Source organism: Anolis sagrei, chromosome 5 (assembly GCF_037176765.1).
Source record: "Anolis sagrei isolate rAnoSag1 chromosome 5, rAnoSag1.mat, whole genome shotgun sequence".
Taxonomy (NCBI): Eukaryota; Metazoa; Chordata; class Lepidosauria; order Squamata; family Dactyloidae; genus Anolis; species Anolis sagrei.
Window position 1 is genome coordinate 125,288,741 of NC_090025.1, and position 20,692 is coordinate 125,309,432.

The 20,692-nt window shown below is 41.3% G+C and overlaps 1 protein-coding gene across 1 annotated transcript in view; it reads right to left on the reverse strand.

Annotated features, from left to right (window-relative positions):
- Nucleotides 1–17,519, reverse strand: part of PLXNB2 (plexin B2) — a 402,707-nt gene extending 385,188 nt beyond the window's left edge. Inside the window, exon 1 of the mRNA XM_060777770.2 lies at nt 17,249–17,519. The gene's annotated coding sequence lies outside the window, so the exon portion shown is untranslated. The remainder of the gene's footprint in view (nt 1–17,248) is intronic.
- Nucleotides 17,520–20,692: the final 3,173 nt, after the last annotated feature.

Here is a 20,692-nt window from a genome sequence, read left to right on the forward strand (position 1 = left end):
AGTGGACAGAATCAATCACGGAAACCATCGCTTTGGCAGCAAATAACAGCAACACATTTGACTGGATTTCCTTCTCTTTTAGGGCCATCCCACACAGCCCTATATCCAAGAATATCAAGGCAGAAAATCCCACATTATCTGAGTGTGGACTCAGATAACCCAGTTCAAAGTAGGTATTGTGGGATTTTCTGCTTTGATATTCTGAGATATAGGGCTGTATGGAAGGGCCTTCAGTGTAACATACAACCCTGATCTTAGGCAGCAGCTGAATAGAGATCTGAAAAAACCCTATCAGAACAAGTCCCTTTGCTCCAAGAGCAAACTAAAGTCTCCTGCTTTTTCCCTACCTCTAGTTTGCTATTCCTATTTTTTCCTTGACATGCAATAAAAATTCTAGTACCTGATAACCGACACCAGAATACATGATTGTTCCACTCAGTGTTCCATTACAATGAGTGTTCTATTAAAAACAGCACATCTCCTTGCATTTCTAATATATATAGGTGACATTGCTTCAAATGACAGAACTAATTCAGAACACATACACTCTATTCTCTTATCTCGTATGGTATCTGGCTGTTCAGATGTGACAAGATTGATTTCCTTGGGGATCTAAAATGATGAGTAATCATTTGCATTCACCAGCCTGCCTTTCCACCAAGAACATTGTAGAAAAATTATTTCCGTGATCAATGTTGAGGAAGCCCAAGTTTTATCCTAGAGCATGCAATCGAAGACCTCCCATGAAAATGTCACAAACAGCCTGTTTCACAACATATCTACATTCCCAGTACATTATTTTCTGATTATCAGATGAAAGAGATAGCAGATTATTGAAAAAATTAGAATACTTTTTACTGGATACTCATGCTTAAAGTTCATCAGTGCATGCCAGCATCAGCTCTCACATAAATCCATAAAATTCATGTTATTCAAAGCATGTTTTTAATAAAAATGTCAGTAACATAATGCATTTATGATCACACTACAAGATATCATCTGTGGAGAGAAAGACAGAACGGTTGCAACAGGAATCTGTTTATTAGGAAGCATTTACAGTGCAAGCTAAAAAAAATCATTCTTTTACAATAAATAACTCCAGAAGGGAGTTATCTTCCCAGCATGTAGCTAGTGTGACTGTAAACTGGAATGCAAGTGAAAACACTAGAAAAATCCTATGAAGTCTTGACTAGACTGCACCAGCCATCTGTTCTTCCACAAAACCCAAGAGTTTCCCAGGAAAGGTTCATGGCGATATGGGTAATAATTCAACAAGATTGGCACCGACTACCCGTTCTGAAGAGGGGGATCAATAGCAAGTGAGATGAGAAGATGGTTGTGCATCACACACACAACACAGTAAAAAGGGTATTTACTCATTTTATAAGAAAGTGGACTTTGTTTGAGGCTGTTCAAAAGCATAGTCCAATGTCCAGAAAGGCAACAGGTTTATCAGTGACTCAAAGTACCATTAGTCCCTGCTGTTGACCCTGGTACTTATGAATGTAAAAAATCTCATCAAACACTTATCCCTGAAATGGCAATGCCCTGATACTGGATGTGATAGTTCCTCAAAGATTATGATGCACCTAAACCAGCATATGTCTTTTGCTCAGGATGTCAAGAGAGCTTCTACAGTTCGATTTTGGCACAGCTCCTCTTGCTCCAAATATATTTCTACAATGCATTATACTGAAAAATAATTTCTATAAGGAGCTGGCCAAAGATTTCTATCACTGTTTCATCTGTACCCCAGCACGTAGCCAAACTATGTCTCTGGCCTTACTATAGTGAACTTCTGTGAATGTCTGCAACAGGTTCTTCCATCCCTGCCTCCCATGACATCATTACCTCCACTTGATCTCCCTGGGAATGAAGTGGATATGGATTTCCTGCTTCCCACCTTTGAGGAAGGAGGTGAGTTGTTTTTTTAATCGGAGCCCTCATGCCAGCTTCCCTGCATCATGTTTCCAACAGAAAACAGCTTGCAGAGGGTTTTTTTTTTTTTTTTGTTACTGTATATTACATTGGAGAGCCACAAAAGTAGCTCAGTGGCAAAACGTAGTCATCTGTCAGGATAATTTTTGTCCCAGCTGTTTGTTTATTTTTCTAGTCTATAAAAAAGAAAGGAAAGAGAAGGAAAGGGAAATGAAACCTGGCAGGTGAATGAAACTTGGCCACCCACTGTTTAAGAATCCTGAGTTAACAGTGTCATTAAATGCCTACCTTGTAGACCTAATGCAATATCAACCCTAGAACAAAACATGATTGTGGGTTTCTAAAATATTCCTCTCGGGAGGATGCGGCTGAAGACTCCTTGGGTTCTACATGACCCACATTTTAGGTCATCATTGTCCCTGAATGTCTTCCAACTAAGATGATAAGAGAAAGGGTATTTTGATAGTAAAGCTTCACCGTTGAAATGATCTTCTTGAAAAGCTCTGCCAGGTACTTCTGCTGTTTTCAAATGACTTTTTGTTGCGAATAGAATATTTATTTTATCTCCTAGGCTTTTTAATTTATACTGTTGCAGCTTTTAAATTACTTTTATCTCTGATACAGGATTTGAGGCGGCTTATATGCTGTTGTGCGCTTGTATGTGTGTTTCTTTTCTTTTAAATAACATGTATTTATTTTCCTCATATAAATGTGGTGGGGGTGTATTTAAATTGTATATTTAATCTTTAGTTGCCCTGAGATCCTTGTTGAAAGGTGAAATATAAATATTTTAAGTAAAATGCTGAGACACTTTTATGTCTAAAATTCATATCCTGTACCTTCCAACCTCAATTGGCATTCCTAGCATGGTTTACAAAGAAAATAAAAGTCCCATATTAAAAAAAGAAACTGACGTAAATCAGCCATTATAGTTTAGGAGTACAGCATACAAAATCCAATAAAAATAGAAACTTATGGCAACCTAAAAGCATCAAGAAATTTAAAAGGTTTTAAAATCCTGGGAAAATAGAAATATCCTTGCCTGAACTACAGTGAAATGAAATTGGTGACAGATGAGTGCCTTCTTTTAAAAAAAGAAAAGAATGGTAATTCCACAGCTGGGCACCAGTTTCTCAAGTCACTCCTGACATGACAAAAAAAAAAAAGCTGGGCACCACCAACATAAAGGCTGCCATCTTAACTCAGGATCTAAAGCAGGGACAGGAAACAGTGCATGATGAAGGGGCCATTCTTCCTCCCTGTACCTGCTTGTATCCATTTTGTAATACCCAAAGAAAAATAATGTCATTTCCAGGGACCAATTTGGCTCACTTGTCATTTTTCCTTTTTCTTGGACCTTTTGGGGAAGGGAGATTAGCTTTTGTGGTGTAGGAGATACAATCTACTCCATTTTAGGTGGCTTTGGAGGATACAGGCCAATTTAAGGACAAAACGAAATCAGTCAAAAATTGGCCTGAAAGAAAATAAATAAGAGGGAGAAAACCTAGTGGCTGTGAGGCCCCAAGAGCCACATGTAGTCCATGGGTCCTAAAGTATGAGGAGAATTGCTTATGATGAAGATATCTAAGCAGGATCTAGAGAGAAGACAATTCAACAGATTCATTTTTGCACTATTAAGAAAACAATTTCTGTAAAAAAGCTGATAACAATTTTTGACTCATACCTTAATTAGCTTTTTATGGCATACCTACTGAGCAAGTTGTGACAAGACACTATCATGCATTCCTATATCTTTCCTTGACCAGCCAGTTCATGGAACAATGACTGCTTTACTGACCCTGATAATTGATCTCAACATCAACACTAATAAGTGAGAATACCAGTTTGTAGACCCTGTTGGAGATCTTAACCACTTTTCATTTGGTACAGTTTTATTTTGTTTAGCACTTCTGCTAGGTATCTTAGCAAATGTCCATCAGTGGCTTGAGTTCTTTTCTTTCCTAAAGAACCTGTGGGGAGAGGGGCAATTACTAGTAAACCACGTTAATAGCTATTTAATTTTAACTTATATTGTAAGTTGCTTTAGGTCTCACATTAGGAGAAAGGCAAATAAAGCACACTCCACCTTTGATCTGACCCAACGGAGATGTCAGCCATTAACAAAATCTAAAAGATCTCTATTTTAGGGGAGGGCAATGGGATGAGGGAGTGTTGAGGACCACAAAAGTAGGGCTCAGATCCACATCATATACTTTTTTCTGAAGTGGAAAAATATACAAAATGTTCAGCTCTCATAATGACTGGTGCCAATATGCAGACTCAATCTAAACTATTATCAAAATTAAAATAATTACACAGTAGTCCCATACTTGCAAAGGAAATTTCCGGTACTGAAATATGTCACTATGGGTTGAAAGTCTCAGATTTTTGCATCATATTTACCAACCAGTAAGGAATGTTAAATAAACTCCCAATACTACTAAAAACTATTTCATCACAAAAGGACCCTAGTAGTTAGTAAAATAACATTTGTTCAAGACACAGATATTTCAATTCATATCCACATGATACTTCTCCTGAGAGTATAGAGCAAGGCACTTAAAAATGAATTACGAATTCTTAAAACACACATTATCGATTTTAAGATAATATGCATTGATTTATTCATTTTTGTAAAATCTAAGTTGGTGTCATATTAGACTTTGCATAATAATCTTTGAAAAAGGCTCATCTATTTTGTCTACATATTCCAGGGTGTGAAGATATCTGAACAGATAACACACACACACACACACACACACACACACACACACTGGTTTCTCTAAAGCCTGTGTGTGTACCTTCAAGACCCCTGTAGACTTATGGTGAACCCATGAATTTTATAGGATTTTCTCAGGTAAAGAGGTCTCCTTCTTCTGAAACAGTCCAAATCCTGTTTCCTTTGGGTTGCTGTAAGTTATCTAGGCTGTATGGCCATGTTCCAAAAGCATTCTCTCCTGATGTTTTGGCCACATCTATGGCAGGCATCCTCAGAGGTTGTGAGGTCTATTGGAAACTAGGCAAGTGAGATATATGTGTGTGTGTGGAATATCCAGGGTGGGAGAAAGAACGCTTGTCTGCTTGAGGCAAGTGTGAATGTTGCAATTGGCCACCTTGATTAGCATTGAATGGCCTTGCAGTTTCAAAGGCTGGCTTTCTTTTCCCTCCCATATTTATTATTTATTTATTTAAAGCATTCATATCCCACCCTTCTCACCCAGAAGGGGGCTCAGGGTGGAGCACAACATAAATATGGCAAACATTCAATGTCGGAATAAAAACAAACTATAAATATACACAAACATTAAAATCAGTTGTATCCACTTTAAAATGAAATTGTTAAAAACCATCCCAAACCAGCCATACCAGATTATTACATTATAGCACTGTGGCTTCCCTCCTTTCCTACAACCTTCCTACAGTAATTATGAGTTACTATCACATGGACTTAAAACATGGTAACTTTGTAATTCTGCAATGGACATTCATGACATCTCTGGAGCTTTATTCTGTTTAAAGAAAGGAAAATGCCCGCTATTAATATTATGATTCTGCTATGAAATATATTACATCTGTGAGCATGCCTACATCCATCCTTTGGCTGTGCTTCAAGAGCAGCATACCTTCATAGCTTTAAACTAAAAACTTCATCCAGCTGTAGACTTCAGAGACCAAAAAGATTTTTTAAAAGTTACAATATCCCCTACACATAACACACATACCCATCACTTCTCTGAATCATCAGATATTTCGGTTAGAGCCATTTCACCTTCTGACATCAATTGTATCTGCCTACACACTTTTACCTTCTCACACTTAAAGGCATTAATGTTTATTCCTATACTCCTCCCTGAGATCCAAAGCATGTCTCAACATAACCACAAGTTGCTGCAAGCGATTTCTTAGGCATTCCAGAACAATGATATAAGAACGTGCTGCATTACAAAGTTCATTTGGAAAGTTTCTGAAATGATTCTAAGATTAAGGTGCTTTATACTGCAATTTTGCCATCCCAGAAAGGAAGAATGTTGGTTCAGGCATTGCTACACATTAAGTAAGCAGTGCTATCAACTGGACTCTCCAAGTAGCTCCCCAGCTGCATGGGCCACGATGACCACTTTGGCCCAAATATTAGTCACTCTTTCTTCTACCAAAACATTAAACCAAGACTAACAATCTGGAAAGCAAACTCAAGGCCATGGGTATTCATGGAGAAGGGGGGGCTGGCAAAGCAAAAGTTTATTTTACCTAATAAGGGATAAACACCCATTCCCATTCTTTTGCTTTAGGGGTCTGCAGTTGCGCAATGGGTCAAACCCTTGTCCAGTCAGGACTGCTGACCAAAAGGTCAGCGGTTCAAATCCAGGGAATGGAGAGAGCCCCCATCTGTTTGCTCCAGCTTCTCAAACGGGAACATGAGAGAAGCCTCCCACATGGGGTAACATCTGGGCATACCCTTAGCAACATCCTTGCAGATGGGTAATTCTCTCACACCAGAAGTGACTTGAAGGTTCTCAAGTAACTCCTGATACCTGCAAAAATAAAATTTTACTTTAAAAAAGCAAACAAGTATTTGAACCTTGTAACAGCAATGATAAGGTGCACATGTGAAGACACTATTTTGCCAAATCCTTGGCCCGACGTTTTGTGGCTTTAGTCAATAAAGTCAACTACTATCTCAAAAAACAAACTTCCTGCCAAAGTTTTGGCTTCTAGGGGTGGGTGGGGGAGCAGGAGGGAGTAATGCATTGCCTCTTCATCTAAGAATCCCTGTCATTAAATTTTCAGTCCTCAAATTATTGTGTTCAGGAGGGGGAAATCAAAAATCACTCACACCTAGAATCCATTTTGTGTGTGCACACATTTATATCCTTGGTAACTCTGCCTATTTTTTGGTGTCTAAAATCTAGTTCTAAATGTTCAACTGAAGTTATTCCAATCTTAGAAATGTGAGGATTGAAAGAAAAATTCAACAAGAGAGACAATGTTTATCCTAATTTTGAATACAGCTTTAGCTACACCCCTAAAATAGCCTTAAAGTTGAAAATCAAGTTATCTTGTCTTTGACTTGAGTTAAAAAGGCATACTATTTAACACAGAGCAGCAAGAAATGCACAATGCTTTAATTAAGACTCTTTTATGAAAGGGTGGGGTGAGTACTCTGTCATTGATGTGTTTTGTCACTGAGGGTCTGCTTAGCTACCTCTGCTAGAATACATTTTTACTGTTTGCTTTTGCCAGTAAATCCCAGGAAAGCCTTTTCATATAGTTTCTTGCAAGTTCAGTAACTCAGACCAGCCCTCTGATCGATCCATCTGAATGGCTTGACTGGGATATGGTTTACGAGTCCAATGAATCCTTGAAAAGACTAGCAACAAGCCAAATGCTGTCAATGAGCATTCTACAGTCACTAACACAGGTGAACGAAGGTAATGTAAATGCATGGAGTGTCTCCCATAACTTGTACAGGATTTTGGAGAAGGATTTTTTTTAAAAAAATGTATTTGTTTTGAAATTATTGCGATAATTGAGATTTTAAAACTTATTTTTAAAAAATGAATGCCTCCATCTAGAAAGTAAAATACGAATGGAGAGAAGATTAGGTTGTGTGTGTTTTGTTGTGACAATATACATTGTTTACATTTTTCTAAAATTTATACTGCTCCCCCCACCCCCGCCACCATCCACAGCTTTACTGAATGTTGTGCCTGGCAATACTATTTTGTTATTTATTTCTGAGTTCTTTTGTGGATTTCCTTTGATATAACCATAATGGTTGTTCCACAGAAGAGAGTGACTTTCAATAGCTGGTAATCAGATATTTTAGATTTCATCTTCCAGAATTTTCAAAAAGTACAACCAATTGTTTTTTGGAACTAAAGTCCAAATCTCATGATCCACCAAGGTGGGTGCAGATTGCCATCAGTTTTTTTTAAAAATTAACTTATTCATTGCTTCCATGTGTCCCCTTTCTCCCTGAGTAGGCCCCAAGGTGGCTCACAAAAATAATCAGCTAAAGTCAATTTAAATATTAAATGCCCACAAATAACAGAATGTGGGAGAAATTTCATTATAGTTCACTCCTCCTTGGCTATTTTCGGCTGGCAGAAGCCTTTTTTCTGAACAGAAAGTAACTCAGAAGTTGAATTTCTCAATACTTTGCATTGCTACTCTGCCCCCTAGAATGCATCTGGCAGCATTTGGAAGCAAAGAAAATTTTGATTTTTTTTTCAGGATTGCAGTCTTCCAAGGTCTCTGAAGACGGCAATACAGGTAGAACAGTAGCCAATCCCTGGCATAAACTGCCCCTTCCCCAAACCCCAAAAAGTTAACAGACAACAGTTCTAATTGTCCTAGCACATATCTAATTACAATTACAAATGTGTTGTTTACCTGGAACACATACGTGTGTGCATAAATACCTCACATAAAAGCTTATCTCTCCCCCCCCCCCCAACCCCCAAACAATCATGGTTCAATTCTGCTCTTCATTTGCCATTCCGCGTGCTTGTTCACCAAAGATTTAGCAGGCTGATAAACATCTAATGAGTGGAGTGAGATACAACAATGGGTCCAGCGGATGAAAGACAAGCAAAATAACCAGTGGCTGGAATGCAAGAGTTAACATTCAATGGTCTGCTACCCTCGGACACTTAAGAATGTGGAACTAACTTAACAATGTGCACATTCATGCATAAGGCTCCACTCGAGTTCACAGGCAGATGCCGCCCCTCCATCCTCACTGACGCACCCTAGTTTTATATTTCCTTAAAATGAAGCTCCAAAATGAGAACCAAGGACTGATTGTATTGAGGGCATTAAAAATCCATAACAAACCATATTAAACATATGACAATCTAACCAACTGCAACAGTCAGAGAAAGTATCATTTAATCATGCTGCAACCATTATAGGGTCACAAGACAGCCTGGCTACATTTTCTTTCAGCAAAATACAATTTAGATAAATCTTATTTTTAAGACTAAATTCTGGGACTTGAATCCAATTGTTATTTCCAGCTAATACAAACCCATTACATTGTACCAGGAAGGCTTTTCAATCCCAACTAACAGTATCAACAAAAGCCTCCAATCTACTGGCACAAAATAAGGATAGTAGAATATCTTATATTTAACAATATAAATTTGATTTTGAACTCAATCAAGATCAGAGGAGTGTGGTAAGAATGTGACTGTAGAATTATGATGGTGTGTCAGCAGCTGAATTTTCAGATAATCTGCAAAGAGTTATCCAATACTCCCTTACACAAAGGAGTTACCCTTCAACCAAGTGGAACTAGCCAGCTTAAAGTCTATTTGGCATATGAGCACAGCTGCCCCTCAACCTGGAATAGCAACTAGATTGTCACTGCCTTTATTGTTCTGGATTGTTAAGTATCGCTCTGAGCAGTGCATTAGCTTTTGTGTTGTATTTGGTTGCACTGTTATGGCACTGTAAAATACAGAGGCAGAATAGCTTTGAGGGATTTTTGAGATTTATAGTGCAACTCCATGCATGTTTACTTAGAAGTAAACCTTACTGAGTGTAATGGGAAACTCTGTATAAAATTTGGAGTCCTAAAGGCTAAAGATGGAACAAGAAAGATAAAAGGTTAGCATAGTTTATAAGAAGAAGGCTACTTTGGTGATATGATGTGTGGACCAAAAGGATACATGCAAATCACCTATTGTTAACAGGAGTAAAATGAGGCAAATTATGTTGTCAGTCTTTAAAGGTAAAGGTTTCCCCTGGCATTAAGTCTAGTCGTGACTGACTTTGGGGGGAGGTGCTCATCTCCATTTCTAAGCTGAAGAGCCAGCATTGTCTGTAGACACCTCCAAGGTGATGTGGAAAGCATGACTACATAGAGCACCATTACCTTCCTGCAGAAGCAGTACATATTGATCCTTTAGACAGCCAAATTTAGGACATAGCCATGGAATGAGACCACAGGTATTCACAGCTTTATAAACTTTGACCTGACTTTGCATAAAGATGACTCAAGAGCTTCAATCTTGTAGTAAATACTGCTGCTTGCTCTGAGGATGGTAGCATAGAATTTCGATTTTCCATGATCTGCAACGACAATCCATTTGCTTCTGGCTGCCCATTTAATTCAACTCAGTTCAGTTACTTTTAAAGCCTTACATGTTTTGAGAGCCACACACTTTTAAAAAGGTCCCTTTCTCCATATAACTGCCTTTATATGCTCCATTAAATATGTTTCTACTGACCAAAGTTCAGTGAGTTGTCTGAAACGTTGTAGCCTTCTCGTGTTTGTCTATGCTTGAGGCAACAGGTGATTTTCTAGAAACATTAGGTCTAATCTTTTTCTTTCATCCAATTTCTGTTTTTCTACTATACTGCTATGATGTTTCTGTTTTATGCACTTCTGTTTCTATAGTGTTATCTTTTTATGTTAATATGTGCTGTGTGCTGCTTGTTATTGCTGGTTTCTGTTGTTGATGTATACATAGTTTCTTTTTTTCAAGAAAAGCAGGGTGTAATTTTAAAAACCCATCCAGTTCTTCTCTTGCCCATGGGAAGAAAAGGGAAACTAGACAACACGAGAGTAAGCCTTTGGTACAACACCTGCTCATTCCAGCGAAACTTGCAACAGAGGCACACCTTGGTGAATTGTGTCTCACATAATTAGAAAGGTGAAGCACCATTTTGGATTTTTTTGCTTCCGGCATTCATCTCGGGCTATTCTCGAGCACATAAAATTTGCAACAAAGAAGAACTGAAGTATCCCAACACGAAACCAAACTGATATGAAAACCTGAGGATTTCTTTCCTTTGTGGTGCTGTCAACATAGTGAAGAGAACCTCCAGCTGAAATTTACAGAAGTGTATGAGTATGTGCATGCAATAAAGTCTAAAGGAAACATCCGTTTGTATCTGCCACAAGCCACATCCTCCCACACTCCTGAATTATTTTTGTTCGTATAGCCTAGATTTAATCACACCAGGAATAGCACTGGATCCAAAGAGAAATGTTTAAAAAGAAAAATGCAAGTAAAATCCAAGACATACTTTTTTCTGGTACAGCTGAAGCAAAAGGTAAAACTAAAAAGGAAAGGACCCAGATCTTATTAACAAGAAAGAGAAGAAAATGCATCATTGCTTTTTATGTCTTTTATGAATTACGACAGTCAGGCACATCTTTCTTTAACTATCATTAACAGCGGATTTGGAAGACAACCAATTCAAAGGCAGTACCACTGAAAAATGAAGTAGTGACACTCTGTTTTCTCTTTTGGAATAACATTTCCATATTATTTAGAATACCTGTAATTTAGAGAATTACGACACACTGGGATATTTCAATCTAACTCTTTCAGAAGCCCAAATATTTTAGTCTAACTCTTTCAGAAGCTCTTACTTTTTCAGAAACCCAAATAAACTCACACCTCTTGTAAAGTTGAGTACTTCAGATAACACGAGCTGAGCAACAAAATGTTGTTAGCCAGCATGCAGAAAAATCAACCACAAGAATACTGTATAACAACTTTTCCGTAGCCTACAATTTCTATAAGTCATATCTAGCATATGGTGAAAGATTATGGGATGGCCATACCCCCCCTCCTCCTTCCTCATGACTTTCAAATGTCTGCTATATATTTTTGCACAAATGAACAGCCATAACAAATAGGTGGATCCAAACAGTGTTTCACAATACACCCAATTAAATCAATGGGGCCTAGGTTTAATCATGATTAACTTAAATCCAATTTATTTCAATTGGTTTACTCTGACAAAATCTGGATCCAATCCATTATCAGTTACTGTCAGGTATTTTAATTACTGGATGTTGTCTTCCTCACAAAAACCTGTACCTCAGCAGAATACATGTGTGTGTATGTATGTCTACGTATGAGTATACATACGCCTCCAAGTCATGTGTTGATTTATGATGATGTCATGAATTCCACTCTTAGGCAAAGAAGACTCAGAAGTGGGATTGCCAATTCCTTCCTCTGAAATACAGTATAACACCTGTATCCACAGGAAATGAGTCCCCTGTCTAGTCTGCAAATAATATGTTCCCAGACTACATGTGGATACATAAAACTATGCATAATTACAAAACCTATTGAAACGAATAATTTCTGGCCCAAGAATACCATAAGGTTGTGCTGCAGGACCTAGAAAATGCCTACAGAGGACATATGTTGTAGGACATGGATAAATGAAACCACAGGTACCATACCACAGATATGTGGTTTGCACTGCATGGCCTAGAGCAGTGGTTTTCAACCTTCCTAATGCTGTGACCCCTTAATACAGTTCCTCATGTTGTGGTGACACCCAACCATAAAATTATTTTCGTTGCTACTTCACAACTACCATTTTGCTACTGTTATGAATCGTTATGTCAATATTTTATAATATAATAATAACTTTATTTTTATACCTCGCCTCCATCTCCCCAAAGGGACTCCTCGGGACAGCTTACATGGGGGCAAGCCCAACAGAATAGTTAAAACATAACACATTGAAGTGCATATCGACAAAACAATAACAAAAGCAATATAACAAAATAAAAACAATAACATTAAACAACGTACAAAACGAACATCAAAACCGACAACCAATAGCAAAATTAGGTGTCTCGTTGTAGGTGAGCTATCTGGTGCCACAGCATTAAAAGATAGAGCTAATGAATGAAGTGCAATATGGAGCTTTGGTATGTGCCCCTCTCCAGATGTTAACTCCCTCTTGCCTCCACTGACAACTTCTCCACCCTTTTTGTAATACTTCTGGAACTAATTTAAGGTACGATAAACTCAGTATTGGGTTGCTGTGAGTTTTCTGGGCTAATGGCCATGTTCCAGAAGCATTCTCTCCTGATGTTTCACCCACATCTATGGCAGACAGCCTCAGAGGTTGCCTGACGTAAATGTGAGTGAAACTTCAGGAGAGAATGCTTCTGAAACATAGCCATACAGCCCGGAAAACTCTCAGCAACCCAGTGATTCCGGCCATGAAAGCCTTCGACAACAAACTCAATATTGGCAGAAAGGTTATTAATTTTGTCTATTTTCAGGTGTTTTCCGAGAGGGCAAATTATTTTTCCCATCCATTATCATTCAAATATCCTGAAACATTTAGACTCCTGAGAGCACAACATGTACATATATACATACAGTATAGTGTATATTTTTCTCAACGGAGTCTTGGATAGACTGCAGATAGACTTTCATATTCTTGTTAGGACTCATTAACTGTCTTAATATTTATGATTATTCAGTATACCTCTGATTCATGAATGCCAAAGGAGGTTAAACTGCATAGGAATTTTGATAGCCCAATTATTCCAGATCATTGGGGGGATTACCCCCAGTCTAGTTTTACAGGGGCACTTAAAAACTGCCTCCTCGACCCCTGCTCTGGGGGCAATGCCTTTTTAAATTAATTTATAGTGCCATTTCATCCTTGTACGCACATTCTTTATTCATTCACAATCTTAAAAACTCAGCATAAGAAAAAAGTTTTATTTTACAGGCCAATTTTTATCCTCTAGTGCATAACAATCTATGACCCTGCTGAAATTCCACATTATGAAATGAACTCATTGATCCTATATTAAAACAAAACTGTCAGATATCAAATATCTGGCTGGGGAGAAGCAGGAAGGGGAAACAAAACAAGAAGTTAAAAGTTTTGATCCTGTTTCTGCTGTGCATTCCAGTTGGGATGAATCAATTACACTGATCTCAGCAATAAACACTGCTCTGAGTCAACATACCTAGCGCCTGGGAGTGCATGACTTTTGCTCTCAAAGTTTCCAGCATCCTGAAATATTGTGAAACAGTTTGTCCCGTTCACATTATTGCAACAGTGAAGCATACCAGGACAGACAGCTATTCTCTCCCACCAAAAGGTGTGCAAACATTAAGTTCTCTCCCTGGCTCTAGCAATAGAAGCTACCTCAGCTAAGTTTTACATATTGACAAACAACAGGTGAGCACAAGTAAGAGAAGGTCATAAACAGGTAGCTAAGAAAAAACAAGAATTTCTAGTCTTGCTGAACTTCAGAAAAGAAAGGGGAACACTTTGAGATCATTGAGGTTTAAAAATGACAAATGGGCTATTAATGTGCCATTCCTGGTGTGTTTATGAATTATTCAAGCGCAATGAGAGGCATACTTTACTTTTTTTGGTCCATGTGGGAGGGAAAGAGAAGGTTAGCTTTCCTTTGGTCCGGGATGAACTCATGAGCCAGGTATGCCTGCCCTCACCCAAACTGGCAGTGTCACACAAAAGTCACATTCCCAGCCCCCTAAAAAGGCAAAACGACACCCTTCCAAAGCAAATAAACCTGAGTGACTCACACACCGAGCCCGACCTGCCGGCAGCAAACTGCAGTGTGCAGATCCTCCACAGAGCTGTTTTATGAGAAAGTTGTGACGCCTTTGTCTCCCGGCAAGACAACACCGGACTGGCTTTCAAGCCCCAAATGAGGTCCTCAAAACTGAGAGCGCCAGTCCAAATGCCACTGCAACCACTAAGGGAGGGTCATTCACACACGCCACAAAAGAAAACAAATGGGTTGTGAGTGCTTGGGTTTTAATCATCTGAATGGTGCATGGGCAATTATGAAACTCTTGAGGATACAGTCATAGCGTGGTATACAAAACTCAAGTCCATATTTCACAATCCTGGTCCTAAAAGAGGGCATTTTTGGCACACAGACACAAACTTAAAGATCACATTTCCCCAACAGTTCTATATTTTAAAAGCCGGGTACTAAAAGGAGGTGGGGGTGGCATTTCTGTCTATCTGCCTGCCTCTCTGCCACATACATACATACAAACTTTAAAAACTGATCTCTTGCCAACACCACTGTATTTCAGAAACCTGGTACTAAAAGGAGGTTGGGTGGCATTTATGTCTAACTGCCTGCCTCTCCAACACATACATACACACACAAACTTAAAAGATGATCTCTTGCCAACACTTATGTATTTCAGAAGCCTGGTACTAAAAGGAGGTGGGGGTAGCATTTTTGTCAATCTGCCTGCCTCTCTGGCACACGCACACACACACACACACAAACTTAAAAGATAATCTCTTGCCAACACTTCTATATTTCAGAAGCCTGGTATTCAAAGGAGGTGGGGTGGCATTTTTGTCTATCTGTCTGCCTCTCTGGAACACAGACACTAACTTAAAGGATGATCTCTCTCCAACACTTCTGCATTTGAGATGGTACTAAAAGGGGATGATAGCATTTTTGCCAACTTGTCTGTCTCAAGACTCACTAACTGAAAGAGGATTCCCTTCCCAAAACACTTCAAAAAAGCCTGGTATTAGAAAGGAGAGGGTGCCCTTTTTGCCTGTCTCTCTCCCATGCCCCACCTTCAAGGCAGGATCTTTCCTTAACATTGCTCAAACCAGAAAAGCTCCACTAGTGTCTTGTCAAAGGCTTTTATGGCCAGAATCACTGGATTGCTGTGAGTTTTCTGGGCTGTATGGCCATGTTCCAGAAGCATTCTCTCCTGACGCTTTGCCCTTCATCTATGGCAGGCATCCTCAGAGGTTGTGAAGTCTGTTGGAAACTAGGCAAGGGAGGTTTATATATCTAGGGACAGTCCAGAGTGAGAGAAAAAACTCTTGTCTGTTGGAGGCAAGTGTGAATGTTGCAATTAATCACCTTGATTGCCATTGAAAGCCTTTGCAGCTCCAAAGCCTGACTGATTCCTGTCTGAGGGAATCCTCTGTTGGGAGGTGTTAGCTGGCCCTGATTATTTCATGTCTGGAATTCCCCTGCTCAGGGCCAGCTAATACCTCCCAATAATGGATTCCCACAGGCAGGAATCAGTCAGGCTTTGAAGCTGCAAAGGCCATTAAATGCCAATCAAAGTGGCCAACTGTAACATTCACACTTCCAACAGACAAGAGTTCTTTCTCCCACCCAGGACATTCCACAGATATATAAACCTCCCTTGCCTAGTTTCCAACAGACTTCACAACCTCTGAAGATGCCTGCCATAGATGAAGGGCAAAGTGTCAGGAGAGAATGCTTCTGGAACATGGCCATATATCTGTGGAATGCCTAGGGTGGGAGAAAGAACTCTTGTCTGTTGGAAGTGTGAATGTTACAATTGGCCGGCTTGATTGGCATTTAATGGCATTTGTACCTTCAAAGACTGGATGATTCCTGCCTGAGGGAATCTATTGTTGGGAGGTGTTAGATGGCCCTGAACAGGGGAATTCCAGACATGAAACAATCAGGGCCAGCTAACACCTCCCAACAAAGGATTCCCTCAGGCAGGAATCAGTCAGGCTTTGAAGCTGCAAAGCCTTTCAATACCAATCAAGGTGATTAATTGCAACATTCACACTTGCTTCCAACAGACAACAGTTCTTTCTCTCACTCTGGACCAGGGGAATTCCAGACATGAAACAATCAGGGCCAGCTAACACAGTGAAATATGTGTATCTCTATACCTCTTTTGTTGGGAGGTGTTAGCTGGCCCTGAACAGGGGAATTCCAGACATGAAACGATCAGGGCCAGCTAACACCTCCCAACAAAAGAGGTGTATAGATACACATACTTCACTTGCCTAGTTTCCAACAGACCTCACAACCTCTGAGGATGCCTGCCATAGATGTGGATGAAACGTCAGGAGAGAATGCGTCTGGAACATAGCCATACAGCCCGGAAAACTCACAGCAACCCACCAGTGTCGATTGTAGACAGATAATAAAAGATCAGAAATAAAAAATGATACTAGCTCGATCAGAAGAGGGGGGAAAACCAGACAACAATCCATGGGAAAGTTTCACATTTTGCAAACGCCGGCTGCTAAGTAACGCTCGCCAACACAGGCTTTGGTTCAGCCCAAGAGAGAGAGAGAGGCAAAGGGCTCTCTTTTCCTTTTTTTTTTTTTTTTTCTTTCACCCTTAATGGAAACCATCTGCTCTTGCAAACAAGGAAGAAGACATTCCGATTTGGTTGGCTGTGGAGGGAGAGATAGAGGGGAAAGAGGGAGGGGGAAAGCCGGGGAAGGAGGAGAGGAAGCCAGGGAGAGAAAAGTGGGGAATCCGCTCCCAAACGAGGCGAGCAGTGGCCACAACTTCGGGCCTCCTTCCAGAGAGCAAGAAGGGACTCACTCGGGGGCAACTCCCTCGCTCGCCATTTGCTGGAAGTCGCCCTCCGCAAGCCCTACAAGGGGGGGGGGGCTGTTTGTATGTTGGGGAGGGGGGCACGCCTTCGTCCCCTTCCAAAAAGCCTTTCAACAGGTGGGAAGAGAGGCGGGCGAAGGGAAGAAGGAAGAGAGAAGCGGGAGGGAAACTTACCCAAGTTGAGGGGCAGGGAGGGGGCGCCTTTGTGTGCTGCCTCAGCCTCAGCCGCCTCTCCTCCTCCTCCTCTTCCTCCTTGTGTCTCTCCTCAGCCGAGCATCCGCCCCCGGAGAAGGAGGCAAGGCGCGCCGGCCAGCACCGCCGCCGAAGCGCTGTCCATATCCAAGAGGAGCCGCAGGGAGAGCAGGAACCGCGGCGGCGGAGAGGAGGAGAGGGAAGGCTCAGACTGAAGGAAGGAGGGAAGAGGAGGAGGAGGAGGAGGGAAGGCACGCCGCCCAGCCCGCGTTGGGCGCATCACATGACGGCTCGGCCCGCCTCTCTCCCCATTCTCTCTCTCTCTCTCTCTCTGCTGCCAGCCCTGCCCCGAGAAGGAAGGAAGGAAAAAAGGCGGGCCCAGGCGCACCTGTAGCCTCGCCGCCACAAAGGCAGCGCTCGGAGCGGACAAACACGCCTCCTCCCTGCCTTCGCCCTCCTCCTCCTTCCACCTCAGAAAGACCTTTGTCCCCAACGCTTGCAAGGCGCTCTCCTTTGCCTCACACCGCACCGTTTCGTTTCCCCTCGCCTGACGTGGAAAGGGAGAGAGGGACAATGGGGTCCTGAGGCCAAGCAGGAGCCTCAGAAACCGACCAAAAGACCTGTGTGCCCACACTGTGACAGTGACGTTATGATGCTAAGTGGTTAGCCCTATGCAGAGCCCACTTTCTCTCCCTTTAAGACACAACCTGCGAACCCCACCTCCTCCAAGGTGAACTGAACCGCCTGAACTGCGCTTTACAGGCCAATGGGTACTCCAAAACAGGCATCAGAAGAGCTGCAAGACCAAGAACAAGCCACCATTAGGTTTGTTTTTTTGTCGTGTAAGGAGCGACTTGACAAACTGCAAGTCACTTCTGGTGTGAGAGAATGGGCCATCTGCAAGGACGTTGCCCAGGGGAGGACCGGATGTTTTGCCACCCTTGTGGGAAGCTTCTCTCATGTCCCCACATGAGGAGCTGGAGCTGATAGAGGGAGCTCATCTGTGCTGTCCCCAGATTTGAACCTGCGACTTGTCAATCTTCAGTCCTGCCACCAGGGGCTTCCACCAATGGGTGATAGTATGATAGCTGGTCCGGAAGCTCCGAAGCAGGCATATAGCGGGGGGGGGGGGGGGGCTTTGGGGGCTTCACCCCCCCCCCCAAAATTCTCATGGTGGTCTGTGAAAAGGCCTTACTGGTACATTATTTAAACTGTTATGTTTATTCATATCATGATCTGATCACCATGCTCAATATATCTCATATGCATGGGGGCATTGGGGTAACAAAACAAAAGCTTTGCTAGGGTAGACCCTCTTTCACTCAGACTCAGCCCCCCCCCCCCCGAATCAAAATCCTGGCTACGGGCCTGCTCCGAAGGTTACACTGTTTCCACTTCGGGAGTACTGTTTGCGCAATGCAGAACGGAACACAGATATTATAGAAGGAATGTAAGAGTTCTTTCATGGTTAAACCCTTACCCAAACCCTAACCCTTGCCCTAAACCTTACCCTAACCCAAACCCTAATCCTAACCCAAAACCTAACCCCTAACCCTAATCGTAACCCTACCCCAAACCCTAACCCCAAACCTTATCCTAACCCTCTCCTCCTTTCTCTCTGGACCACGTGGTCTCTTCCCTTATTCACAACCTAAGTCAATGTTTCTCAACCTTCCTAATGCCACAACCCCTTAATACAGCTCCTGATGTTGTGGTGGCCCCCAACCATAAAATTATTTTCATTGCTACTTCATAACTGTAATATTGCGAGTGTTAAGAATTGTAATATATTTTCATTCAGTGGACCAAATTTTGCACAAATACATCCAAATCTGAATACTGGTTTGGTTGGGGGGATTGATTTTGTCATTTGGGAGTTGTACTTGCTGAGATATACAGTTCAGCTACAATCAAAGAGCATTCTGAACTCCACTAACGATGAAACTGAACCAATCTTGACACACTGAACTCCCATGGCCAACAGAAAACATTGGAAGGGTTTGGTGGGCATTGATCTTGAGTTTTGAAGATGTAGTTCACCTACATCCAGAAAGCACTGCAGACTCAAACAATGATGGCTGTGCACCAAATATATTCAGTTGAATATCAAAACATATTCAAAGTTAAAAACCACAGCACCCTCTGACTAATAATAATTCACAAGGAAATGTAGACCATCTTACTTTTCTTACATCTTACACAGCACCATCTAACTAGATCTTAAACACTTTAATCTTTAAATGCCTGTCTGAATAAAATGGTTTAGCCTGCAACCAGAAGGACAGCAGAGAGAGGGCCCTTCTGGCTTCCCTGGGAAGAAGGGAGTTCCAGTGTCAAAGGCCAGCCACCGAGAAGGAAAGACCACTCTCTCGTTCCCATCAATTGAGCTTGAGATGGAGGTGGGATCAAGAAAGGGGCCTCTTCTGAAGATCTCAGGGCCGAAGGAGGTGGGTACAAGGGGATGCGGTCAGCCAGATATCCTGGACCCGAACCGCCTAGGCGTTTAAAGGTCATAACTAGTACTTTAAATTGAGCCTGGTAATAGACTGGCAGCCAGTGGAGCTGCTGCAACAGAAGATCACAACATCTTCTCTAATCACCTCCATTCACATCTATTTCGAGCATAAGTTGACCAGTGTACCATTGTGCAACCATGTTCATCCCTCACATTATACACCATACAGAATGAGTCAGATCATCAGGTGGGAGGACAACCAAGAGGTCTCTTCCATCCCCACAGGTACCATATTGTCATGGCACCTGTTCTGCGCATCACGTGTCCTGCAAAACGATGTTTGAATTGGGCAACGTAGAGGATCTTTCACTTTTGATATTTTTTGAACATCCTCATTGTGCAGTCCATGTTCTCTCTGAGTTCAATGAGACATCCCAATGAGCCATTTTTTGCGGGTGGCATGTGTGACCAATAGTTGTTCTGAGAGAGCCTTCGTCATTGTCCATGTCTCTGCACCATAGCATGGGGCAGTAGCATGATCGAACAATTGAGCTCATACAGATGTACTTTCAATTGAGTCCATAGCAGTTTTAATGGAATTGTAAGCAACCCATCCTGCTTTCCTGTGTCTGTTCCACTCCGGCTTCAGTCCATATCTTGATGTTAACAGCTTTCCGAGGTAGACATATTCTACATTTTCGAGGTTGACGCCATCTACTGTCATTGCAGCAGCATCTGCGAAGTTGTTTCAGAATACCTTTGTCTCTTGTGTGTTCATCTTTAATTCAGTTGACCGACTTCTGCTACAAAGCTCGCTAAACATGCTGCAGGCTTCTGAATCTTCTGTATGCATGATTAAAACTATGTCGTTGATGAAGCACATGATATTAAGCCTGTGCCCATCGATGAGTATACTTTTGTTCAACCAATTACAGCCTCTTTTTACACTTTCCAGAGCAGCAGGAAAAAGG